The 11456-nt window shown below is 49.6% G+C and overlaps 1 pseudogene across 1 annotated transcript in view; it reads left to right on the forward strand.

Annotated features, from left to right (window-relative positions):
• The window catches only part of LOC307076354, a 110728-nt pseudogene extending 105234 nt beyond the window's left edge, over nt 1-5494 (forward strand). Inside the window, exons 7-10 of the transcript XR_013812840.1 lie at nt 1420-2554; nt 3047-3254; nt 3359-3503; nt 4228-5494. The product of XR_013812840.1 is annotated as an uncharacterized misc_RNA (transcript). The remainder of the gene's footprint in view (nt 1-1419; nt 2555-3046; nt 3255-3358; nt 3504-4227) is intronic.
• The last annotated feature ends 5962 nt before the right edge of the window (nt 5495-11456 follow it).

Below are 11456 nucleotides of genomic sequence, written 5' to 3' on the forward strand. Positions count from 1 at the left end.
TCTTGATTGATTTCCTCGCTCTGGTAGAACATGATTGTCCAATCACCAACGGATGTGTTAAGGGGGTGTGGCCTATATGACATGTAGGGCCTTTTTCTTCTAGCTGACCTTTAAGAAGGCTTGAGGGCCGAAACATATTCTAAATTAAAGAGAAATCACAGAGTGGGCAACACTTTATTTTTACTAATATACTGAAGTTATGTAACATACAATTGTGCGTGCGTGCGTGTGTGTGTGTGTGTGTGTGTGTACGTGTGTGTGTGTGTGTGTGTGCGTGTGCGTGTGCGTGTGTGTGTCCTCCACCATCTGGCTGATGAAGGTTACATCTAGGTGCCACTAGAGGGCAGAATGAGACAGCAAACCAACACACACATGTCGTACAGACGTACAATAAAAACAAAGCATTTGATAAAATAAATAGGTATACTAGCATCCACGCTAGTAAACTGCTAATACTATACTAAGCATGAGAGAGAGAGAGAGAGAGAGAGAGAGAGAGAGAGAAAGAGAAAGAGAGAGAGAGAGAGAGAGAGAGAGAGAGAGAGAGAGAGAGAGAGAACAGCTGAAAGGAGATCAGCTATTCGGACGTCGTTGCGGTTTTCCCTTCAAGGTATTGATACAGTATATAGAGCATTGTAAAGGAGCTTTAATTGCGTTCAGTAATAACATGCAGACCAGGCCACTTTGCGATAAGGGATTCGTCTGTTCTTTTGCTGGATTCGTTTCCCGGGGAGTCGCGATCCGGAAGTGGTTTCACTTTCGATTCTTCTCCAGTTCTCACTAAAAAAAAAGTAAAAGCGTTTTACTGGAAAGACGGAACGAGTTGGATTATTATCATGAAGGATGTAATATAGGCTATGTAATGCGTTTAAGGCATATAGCCTCAGTGTCCCAGAAGTTTAACTTCGAGTTTCAAGAGCTACTATTTTAATGTAATTTGTTTAAGATGGCAGAACCATCCGAGAGGGAAATGTGCTGAGATCTGTGTCGTACGGCACTTTGGCGGATAAATAGGTGCAATATTTAAAATGGTCGGAAACTTTCGTAGCCTAGTCCATAAAGTAGTCTGACCACGGGACCCATCATTGATCACTTATCAGGAAAGCGGAACGCACAGAGATCTGCGGCGCCTCTCCCAGTGGGGCTATGTGTGAGTGTGCGTGTGCGTGTGTGTTTTGGTGGGTGTGTTTTTATGTGTCTTTGTGTGTGTATAAAGGAGCTGGGATCAGTTACCATAAATGCTAGAACGTATCCAGTCATCATAGATAGTTGAAGTTAGCTTGACCTGTCAGTCACTATGGGGGTAAAGGGCTTGTTGTCGCTGCTGAAGGACTACAGCCAGATCTACCAGGACATCCACTTCAGGGACAGCAAGCTGCTGGTGGACGGCACTAACCTGGCCTACGACCTGTACTACAGGTCCAACCTGGACCAGAACCGTGGCGGGGAGTACCTGGCCTATCATGCGGAGGTCCAGGCTCTCTTCACGGCTCTAGGTGACTGTGGAATCGAACCGTACGTGGTGATGGATGGAGGCTCGGGCACCAGCGACATCAAACTGGACACCCTCATGGACCGGGCCAGAGGGAAGGTCCGGAGGGCCCAGGACGCCGCTCAGAAGGGCAGTAGGGTGGACATCCTTCCCCCCTTTACCACGACAGTGTTCGAACAGACGCTGAACAACATGAAGGTGCCGCTGGTCAGGTGCTTCGGAGAGGCCGACGGCCAGCTGGCTGCCCTGGCCAGAGGGTGGTGCTGCCCGGTGCTGTCCACAGACACTGACTTTTACATCTACGACCTTCCAGCAGGGCTTCTGCACCTAGATCACTTCCTGTGGGACTCAGTTAGAACAAGTGGGGCCAGGAGTTACATCCCCTGCAAGCGATACACCACGTCCAGCTTCTGCACCTTCTTCAACATCGACCGCCAGCTGCTGCCCGTCTTTGCCTCGTTGGCCGGGAACGACTACGTCAACCTCAGAGAAATTACTTGGGGCAAAAATGTTGTGGCTAGAAGACAGACGGAGTTGTCTCAGACCGCCCGCCTGGAGAGACTCCTGAGGTGGATGAGAGGCTTCCAGACGATTGAAGACACCTTGACAGCAGCGATGGATCTCATGCCCAACATGAGTCAACGGCCACGGACGGAGGTGCAGACGGAGGTGCAGAAGTCCACGCTGGAGTACCGGCTCCCCAGCTCCTCTCTGCGGGGGTTCTTCAGTGAGGGAACCGTTCCGCCGCTGCCTGCTGAGTTGTTGAGCTGCGTCCCCGACTGGGTCCGCGCGCCCCTGGCCAGAGGAGAGCTGGGGGCTGACATTCTGGACCTATTGGTGCACAAGAGGAAGATATTGCCAACCCAGGTGGAGCGCCGCACCCCACAGAGCTCCAACCTCACCTCGCGGCCCATCCGGCAGGTGTTGTACGGGCTGCTGCTGGGCGGGGGGAGAGGCAAGGTGCTGGAGGTGGACCGGGTCGGTAAGGGGGCCGCGAGTGTCAAGGTGCAACCGCTGGTCCAAGGAGCCGCTAAGACACTGAGGCTGGACTCTCTGCCCCAGGTAGGGCTATCGAATCATTCAACTGGACAATAGGTGGACAATAGATGGACAAGAGATCAACCATAGATGGGTAATAGATGGATGATAGATTTTTAAAAGATCAGTCCAAATTCAATGAATACTTCACGATAGTTTAGTTATATTGATTTATACATTTTTTCAGGGGGGTTTGAATCTAATTGGATTTAGTTTTTCAATTGATATGTTTGAGCTCCCTAGACAACTTTTTCCACCAAAATATGTGGCCTTCCGTCTGTTGAGCATGCATGTGTATCTGAGACAGTTGAAACCCCCCCTGAGATAGCTTGGCACTTCACCATTAACAGCCTTATTAACGAGCCATATCTTAAACTGGTTGACTGTCTTCCACATTGAGACCATTGGAATTCTCAAAGTGGGAGGGTAGTTGGTGTATGCATATTGCAAGTCTCATAAATCATCTGCATTCTGTAATAAATGCAGATAGACATGTGTTTTGTTCCCACTTCCCAGGCAGACCGCTCTGTGAGGCTGCAGGTGTGTCTGGAGACGCTTGGCGTGGAGGAGGAGACGCTGTCGGGAGTTCCGGCTCCCCTGCGCCTCCCAGTGGCTGTGACCTGCTACTGGCTGAAGAGGGCCAGCCCTGAGTCGAGGCTCCTTGAAGCTCTGCTGATGGTCATGGTCCAAGGAGAACTGAACCGACGGAAGGGATTGACCACAGGTAGGTAGCACATGTGGTGCCAAGTAACCTCGCTCACTCAATCACGTACTCACTCATTCACTTAATCAGTCACTCAATTTGTGTGCCCGTGTGTGTCTGTGTAGGCTGGCAGAAGGTTACCAACCACATCTTTCGACCTCTGGATGGTGTCGTGTCTCACAGCTTCAACCAATGGCAGGCCTGCCTGACGGACGCCTTCCAGCTCAACCTGCTGCTCTGCAAGCCCCTCCCTGAACCCCACTTCGCCTGGTGAGACACCCGGACAGAACTGTTTCCATAGCAACACCATCACCCAGACAGTACTGTTTCCATAGCAACACCATCACCCGGACAGTGCTGTTTCCATAGCAGCACCATCACCTAGCTAGTATTGTTTCAATAGTAACACCATCACCCAGTCAGTACCGTTTCTAAAGTAACACCACCTAACCAGTCTATATAGTTACACAACCGCCTAGCTAGTACTGCTTCCATAGTGACACACGTCACCTAGTCGGTATACCATCACCTAGGCAGCCCGTGTTTTGTTTCCATATTTAAACCATGTCAAAAGCTCCTGTGGAGACCATAAAACATTAAAATAAATAAAAATAACATAGCAAGATGGCGGCAGTAGCTCAGGAGGTAGAGCGGGTTGGCTGGTAACCGGAAGGTTGTTAGTTCGATCCCTGGCTCCTCCTAGCTGAGTGTCGAGGTGTCCCTGTGCGAGACGCCTCGCCCTGACTGCTCCAGACGAGCTGGCTGTCGCCCTGCGTGGTCGACTCCGCCGTGAATGTGTGAATGAATGGTTGAAAGTAGCTTTGGATAAAAGCGTCAGCAAAATCCCCTAAAAGTAAAAGATTGGGATATTTTAACAGTGATAAAATTAGACGTTGTTACAGATATAGATTTGTGACAGAGAAAGTTGACGGTTGGTTCAACAGAATGGGGTTTTAAGATAAGTGCTTCATTAATCCCAGACGGTTGTGTCCAGGTTGTACCAGGGCAGGCTGGTGCAACGGTGGCAGAAGCAGCTCAAGAAGAAGGAACCAGAGGAGATAGTAAAGGATGACCAGTTCAGGAGCCTGTACAGGAGCCTCCTGGGAGCAGTGACCCAGACAGACCCCGGGGCCAACAGGAGAGCTGGGGGGCCTGAGGCCCAGCTGAGGGCCAGCATGGAGCGCCTTCACCTCAACACCCTGGATGAGGAAGAGGAGGAGCTGGGCGGGGCTGAAGGCCTGGGTCAGGGCTCTGATAGGCCTAGGGTGACGGTTAGAACACGCTACAGAACCAAAGACAGGAAGGACCGGTCCAGAAACCCAGAACTGGGGAGGAAGCAGGAGAGGGAGGGGTGGGAGTGAGAAGGAAGGAGGGGGCTGATGAGGACCAGTGTTGAGGTAACGAGGAGATAACGTAAGAGTTGAGAACGGTATGAGATTATTAAACTAATATATTGAACTAAATATATTTCAATAAGTGTTTAGTCTTTTGTCATCTTAATATTATGGTTGTGGGCTTTTTCTAAACCAACAAAATAAAATGTTCCACCCTCTGTGTTGATAATTACATAACTAAAGGTCTGTAAACTTACTATAGGTGGTCTATGTGTGGGGTGTGTGTGTGTGTGTGTGTGTGCGTGTGTATGGTATGTTAGGGGGTCATGGTATGGGCTGTGCATCCGTGGACGCGGCTGGGGCAGCCCTCCCGCCCGACACAAAGAACGTGGGGGTCCAGTCCAGGCAGCGGAAGGGCCGGGGCCGGACGGCCTCCCTTCCCGCCACCGAGACGGCCGAGGCTTCCCGTGCGCTGTGGCTGCAGACAGGGCTGACCGCGAGCCGCAGTGTGGGCAGCGGGGGCTGGTCGAGGACTGGGGGTGGACGGGGCAGCACGCCACCCATCCTCGTCCCGGCCGTCAGAGGGCCAGACGTCGGAGGGCCGGCGGAGGACGGGGTGCCCGAACGGCGCTCCAGAGGCCCCCTACAGCCAGAACCTGGTGGGGGCCCCGATGGAGGTGGTCGCCGGCCACACCCCCAGGGCCTCTGCGGACTGTTAAAGAGCCTGGCGTCCCAACCAGGGAGGAAGGCTGCCTGCTGTGTGTTGTTCCATTGTTGTGTGATGTGTAGTGTGATCGGGACCATTAGTGAGAGTGTTGTGTGTGTTGGTCAGGTGGGCCGTGTTTCTGTTATGTTCGGGGTCGTTCAATAAAGGCAACTCTTTGAGTCGTGCGGTTTATGGGCCACGAGAGTTGCGTAACCTGTTAACCTGGGCTCCCGTCTCGTCCTTCCCGTGCTGCTCGCCACATTATGTTTTTGAATGAGCATCTGAAAGCAGTGTTTTAAGACTGGATATATGTAATTATAATTTGTAAGCCCATGTTGCAAATGTTGCCTTAGCCCACCTTATCGTTTCGTCCTCAAATCTAATATTCTACCGTTTTTTTTACACAAGTAATGAGAGGATGGATGCTGTACACTAATGAACAGGCTCAAATGGGTTAGTGAAATCGAGCGCAACCTTCCTGCAGGAATCCCTTACATCTGATTGGTGGGTGGGCGTCTCCTGTTTGACAAAACCAAAAATGCAGCAGGAGCGCACCTAACATAGTTTCTGCTGTTTCGTCTGTCAACGAGGCTAGCTAGTCTTTATCAGAAAATCCACGATTTCCAGGTGTGCTATAACATGACCAGGTAATAATTCATTTTAAAACCTTGACATCATCTATCAGATGTCTATTAAATGACAGTTGAGCAAAGGGCGATTCTATCCATGCCTCTGGCCAGAGGAGAGCTGAGCAGTGACGTGTTGGACCTGCTTGTGCACAGGCGGAACAAACTACGAGCCCAGGTGGAGCACAGCGACCTGCAGAGCTCCAGCCTCACCTCACGGCCCATCCGGCAGGTGTTGTACGGGCTGCTGCTGAGCCAGCGGGGGGGTGAGGTGGAGGAGGTGGACCGGGTCGGTCTGGAGCCCGTCAGTGTCAAGGTGCAACCGCTGGTCCAAGGAGCCGCTCAGACGCTGAGGCTGGAGTCTCTGCCCCAGGTAGGCCTACGGACTCATTCAGCTGGATGGTGGATGGATAATAGATGGAGCATAGATGTATAATGGATGGACGCTGGCAGCTGGCATGGTTAGCTCCAAACAAAGAAAAGGGCTAGGCTAACTCGCTGTAGAGCTAGGCTATATCAGGAGATTTACAAACAGATAAGTTCATTTTGTGTAAATGTACTTAATTAACTTAACTTAATTAACTTAATTAGGGTTAGGGATGTATAACTGAAAGTATATTATCAACAACTGTCTTTTATCATAGCAACACGTCATTCATATCAAATCTGTCCAACTCCTCACTAATTGGGATTAGAAACAGAAAACTTTTAATGAACCCATTTAAAATAAATATTGAGTTTTTTCATTGTGGGGAAGGCTGCTGGCTCCCCTGCAAGACATTTGGGTGTTACGTTATGTTGGGTATATATGGTTATCCTTTGAATGGACATGTGGTTTGTTCCCACTTCCCAGGCAGACGGCGCTGTGAGGCTGCAGGTGTGTCTGGAGACGCTGGGCGTGGAGGAAGAGACGCTGGAGGGAGTTCCAGATCACCTGCGCTCCTCAAAGCTCTGCTGATGGTCATGGTCCAAGGAGAACTGAACCGACGGACAGGAGGGACAACAGGCAGGTTGCACATGTGGTCACACCCACAGACACAGACACTCAAACACACACAGACACACACACACACACACACACACACACACACACACACATAAAGACACTCACACTGATCAGACAAAATGGAGGGACAACATTTAGGTAGCACATGATGTAACTTTAATCACTTACTCACTCACTTACTTACTCTTCTCTACCTGTGTGTGTGTGTGTGTGTGTGTGTGTGTGTGTGTGTGTGTGTGTGTGTCTGTGTGTGTGTAGGCGAGCAGCAGTATACCAAACACAGTGAACAGCTTCCAGATGGTGTCGTGGCTCACAGCTTCAACCAATGGCAGGCCTACCTGAGGGACGCCTCCCAGCTCAACCTGCTGCTCTGCAAGCCCCTCCCTGAACCCCACTTTGCCTGACGCCCAGACAGTACTGTTTCCATAGCAACACCATCACCCAGACAGTACTGTTTCCATAGTGGCACCATCACCAAGACAGTACTGTTTCCATAGCAACGCCATCACACCCAGGATGAGAAAGAGGAGGAGCTGGGCTGCGCTGAAGGTCTGGATCAGGGCTCAGATTGGCCCACGGTGTCGGTTAGAACACGCTACTGAACCACAACAGGAAGGACATGCAGTCCGCCCAATGGGTCTAACTTTTTTGCCAAAGGCAGTGAGCTAGTCCCTTGGGTTGAGGAAGTTATCTGAAGGGAGGGATGTTTTATTTTGATTGGATAATTTCAAAATTTAGCATCTCTCTGTCTTGTTGCTCCAAATTGCCCCCCCCTACCTTAACTTTGTTTCCATCACAGAATGAGGAAACACAAAAAGACAAAAAAAAGAAGAAAAACAGAATCAACAAACCTGAGAACCAGAGAATCAACCAACGAAGACACAAACCACAAGGCATAAATATAAATGAGCAGGGTCACTGTTGATCCTTATCACCAGAAGTCCCGCCCCTCTCTGCCCATTGGCCAACCCATGAACTCAGGCGGAGAGTGAGAGATAGTGTGGGATAAGCTCAGCAGCTCACCAACACTCTGAATTCACACGCTTGTTTTGTTTGAATTCACACGCTTTGTTGAGGGGTTATATCTGGGGGTCACTGAGATACAATTATCATGAAGACATTTAGTTGCAACTTATTCTGCCAGTTATTGTACTTCAAAGATGGTCATTGTTCACGTTATCATTTACATTTACATTTAGGGCATTTAGCAGACGCTTTTATCCAAAGCGACTTACAATAAGTGCATTTGTTACAATAAGGACATTTGTCATAAGAAGTGAAACAATATATCGCTGTCGGTACAGTAAAGATGTTCATAGAACCAAGTGCAAGTATTACAATCGCTAGGCTAACCCATTCCCTTTGTAAAGCAACGATAGCAGCTACTGTAGATGCTACACAATTAAGTACCTTCAATAAGTGCAATGTGCAAGTGCCAGGACGTACAACATTCAATGGTGGCTGTGCATTGGTTTCTATGCAGATTCGAGGTGAACTCTGAACAGGTGAGTTTTGAGTCTTTTGCGGAAGCTGGTGAGTGACTCTGCGATCCTGACATCGGTAGGGAGTTCGTTCCACCACTGAGGTCCCAAAACAGAGAAAAGTTGTGACTTCGCTGATCGACCTTTGCTTGCTCTTAGCGATGGCGGTACCAGACGTCCAGCTGAGGTAGTTGAGCGGAGGGATCGAGCTGGGGTGTGTGGCTTTACTAATGCTTGGAGGTAGGCAGGGGCAGTTCCATCGACTGCCTTGTATGTCAGTACCATCATCTTGAATCTGATGCGAGCTATTACAGGGAGCCAGTGGAGGTCTCGGAAGAGGGGGGTTACATGTGAGAACTTTGGTAGGTTGAACACGAGGCGCGCTGCCGCATTCTGGATGCGCTGCAAGGGTTTAATCGCAGAGGCAGGGAGTCCAGCCAGGAGCGAGTTGCAGTAGTCGAGGCGGGAGATGACCAGTGATTGGAATAGAAGCTGAGCTGCTTCCCTTGTGAGGAAGGGCCGGATCCTGCAGATGTTGTAAAGTGCAAATCTGCAGGATCGCAGATGTTTGCAGTGATGTCCGCAGTGATGTTTGCGGTGCAGCATAACTGATTGACCAACACTACACCAAGGTTTTTGGCAGTTGGAGAAGGAAATACAGTGATGTTCTCAACAGTGACCAGTAAGTCCATGTGTGGGCAATCTTTCCCTGGTATTAGGAGGAGCTCAGTGTTGTTGAGGTTAAGCCTCAGGTGATGGGCAGTTGTCCAGGTGCTGACTTCTGCCAGAGATTCAGATATGTGTGTTGCAATCAGGGCTTTGTCAGATGAGGGAAAGGAAAGAAATAGCTGAGTGTCGTCAGCATAGCAGTGATAGGAAAAGCCGTGGGATGTAATTACAGAGCCCAGAGATCTGGTGTAGAGGGAGAACAGAAGAGGCCCCAGTACAGAGCCTTGAGGGACACCTGTATCAAGCGTGCAAGGTTTGGACAAGGAGCCATTCCATGTTACCTGATAAGTGTGATTCATCAGGTAGGACATGAACCAGGAAAGGGCAGATTCAGCTATGCCAAGTTCGGCGAGAGTGGCGAGGAGGATCTAGTGGTTCACAGTGTCAAATGCTGCAGACAGGTCAAGGAGAATGAGAACCAATGAGAGGGACGAGGCCCTGGCCGCACGGAGGGACTCAGTCACCGCGAGGAGAGCCGTCTCAGTGGAGTGTGCTTTTTTGAAGCCTGACTGGTGAGGGTTAAGCAGGTTGTTAGATGAGAGATAGGAGGACAGTTGGTTAGCAACGGCACGTTCCAGTGTTTTAGAGAGGAATGAAAGAAGAGATACCGGTCTGTAATTCTGGATGTCAGTGGTATCAACGGTTGGTTTTTTGAGGAGAGGCTTTATTCTGGCAGTCTTGAAAGACGTTGGAACAATGCCAGAAGTGAGGGAGGAGTTAATAAGTGCGGTGAGAAATGGCAGGATGTCGTTTGACACAGCCTGGAGGAGGGAGGAAGGGATAGTGTCCAGGGGGCAAGTGGTGGCATGGTTAGATGTTATTATTCTGTTGACCTCGTCTGAGGTGAGAGGGATGAATTGGGTAAAGGCAGAGGTGGGGGTGGGGGGAGGGAGGATGGTGGCAGTGATAAAAGAGGAGCTAATGTCCTTTACTTTCTGGGTAAAGTAGGTAACAAAGTCATCAGCAGTGAGGCAGGAAGGAGGAGGAGGGGAGGGAGGGTTGAGGAGGGAAGAGAACAAGGAAAACAGTTTCCTGGGGTTTGAGGCGGAGGAGTTAATTTTGGTCCGGTAGAAGGCAGATTTGGCTGTTGACACAGTGGAGGTGAAATCAGAGAGAAGAAAGAGATAGTGAGATAGATCATTAGGACAGTCTGATCTCTTCCATTTCCTCTCAGCTGCCCGCAACTCTGCTCTATGGGTCCGCAGAGATTCAGACAGCCAAGGAGGGGGGGGTGAAGATCGCGCCGGTCTGGAGTGGAAGGGACAGAGGGCATCCAAAGAGGAGGAGAGGGAGGATAGCAGGGTGTCAGAGGATTCCTCTGTGGATAGTTGAGAGAATTGTTCAATAGAAGGTAGTGAAGAAAGAAGAGTTGAGGCAAACGTAGAGGGAGAGAGAGTTTTGAGGTTGCGGCGGGTGGTGACAATGTGGGGACTAGAGAGGAGGGGGGAGAGGACTTTAAGGGGAGAGAAAAAGCAACAAAGTGATGGTCAGACACGGGGAGTGGGGTAACAGAGAGAGCAGAGGTGCCACAGGACCTTGTGAATATCAGGTCAAGCTGGTTCCCTGCTCTGTGTGTGGGAGGAGAAGGGGATAGTGTTAAGTCAAAGGTGGCAAAAAAGTTGGTTAATTCAGGTGAGTGCAACTTCTCTGGCAGGATGTTAAAGTCGCCAAGTATAACGAGTGGTGTGCCATTTTCAGGAAAGCAGCTGAGAAGGGCATCCATTTCGTCATAGAAGTCACGAAGGGGACCAGTGGGACGGTAGATTACCACAATGAAGAGCTTGATAGGAAGGGTGACAGTGACAGCGTGGAGTTCAAATGCAGATCTGGCCAAGGACCTGATAGGACCACATCGGAGAGATGAGGTGTTATCCTGTCATGTTGACTAATAATGGCTGATCAATAATCTATATACACTCGGGATACTCCACCTGTGACTGACTTTGGCCGCGTACATTTTGACCGATCGTGCATCCCTAACTTCTAGTCTCTAAGTTTGATGAAACAAATAGAGACATAAGGGTTACTCAATATAATAACAGAAAGTCAAACCCTACTTCAAATTATGTTTTGTTACGATCAAAACCAAGTTGTAGATCAATCCAAAGCAAAGGGACTACTTCTATAAAACACGTTGATAATGGGACTATAGGGACGTTCTACTGGGCCAATATGAACTGAACTGCTGATTGGATGTCATGTCAATGAGAGAGGGAGAAGGTAAGGTAATATGTGGTATTCAAAGCATTGTGAAGGGAGGTTATTGGCTATTGCAGAGAATATCTAAAAGGAGGAAGCTACATGTGAAGACATTTCCTGTAGCCTTTCACAATCAGCCAAT

This window comes from Pollachius pollachius, assembly GCF_949987615.1.
Source record: "Pollachius pollachius genome assembly, chromosome: 1".
NCBI lineage: Eukaryota > Metazoa > Chordata > Actinopteri > Gadiformes > Gadidae > Pollachius > Pollachius pollachius.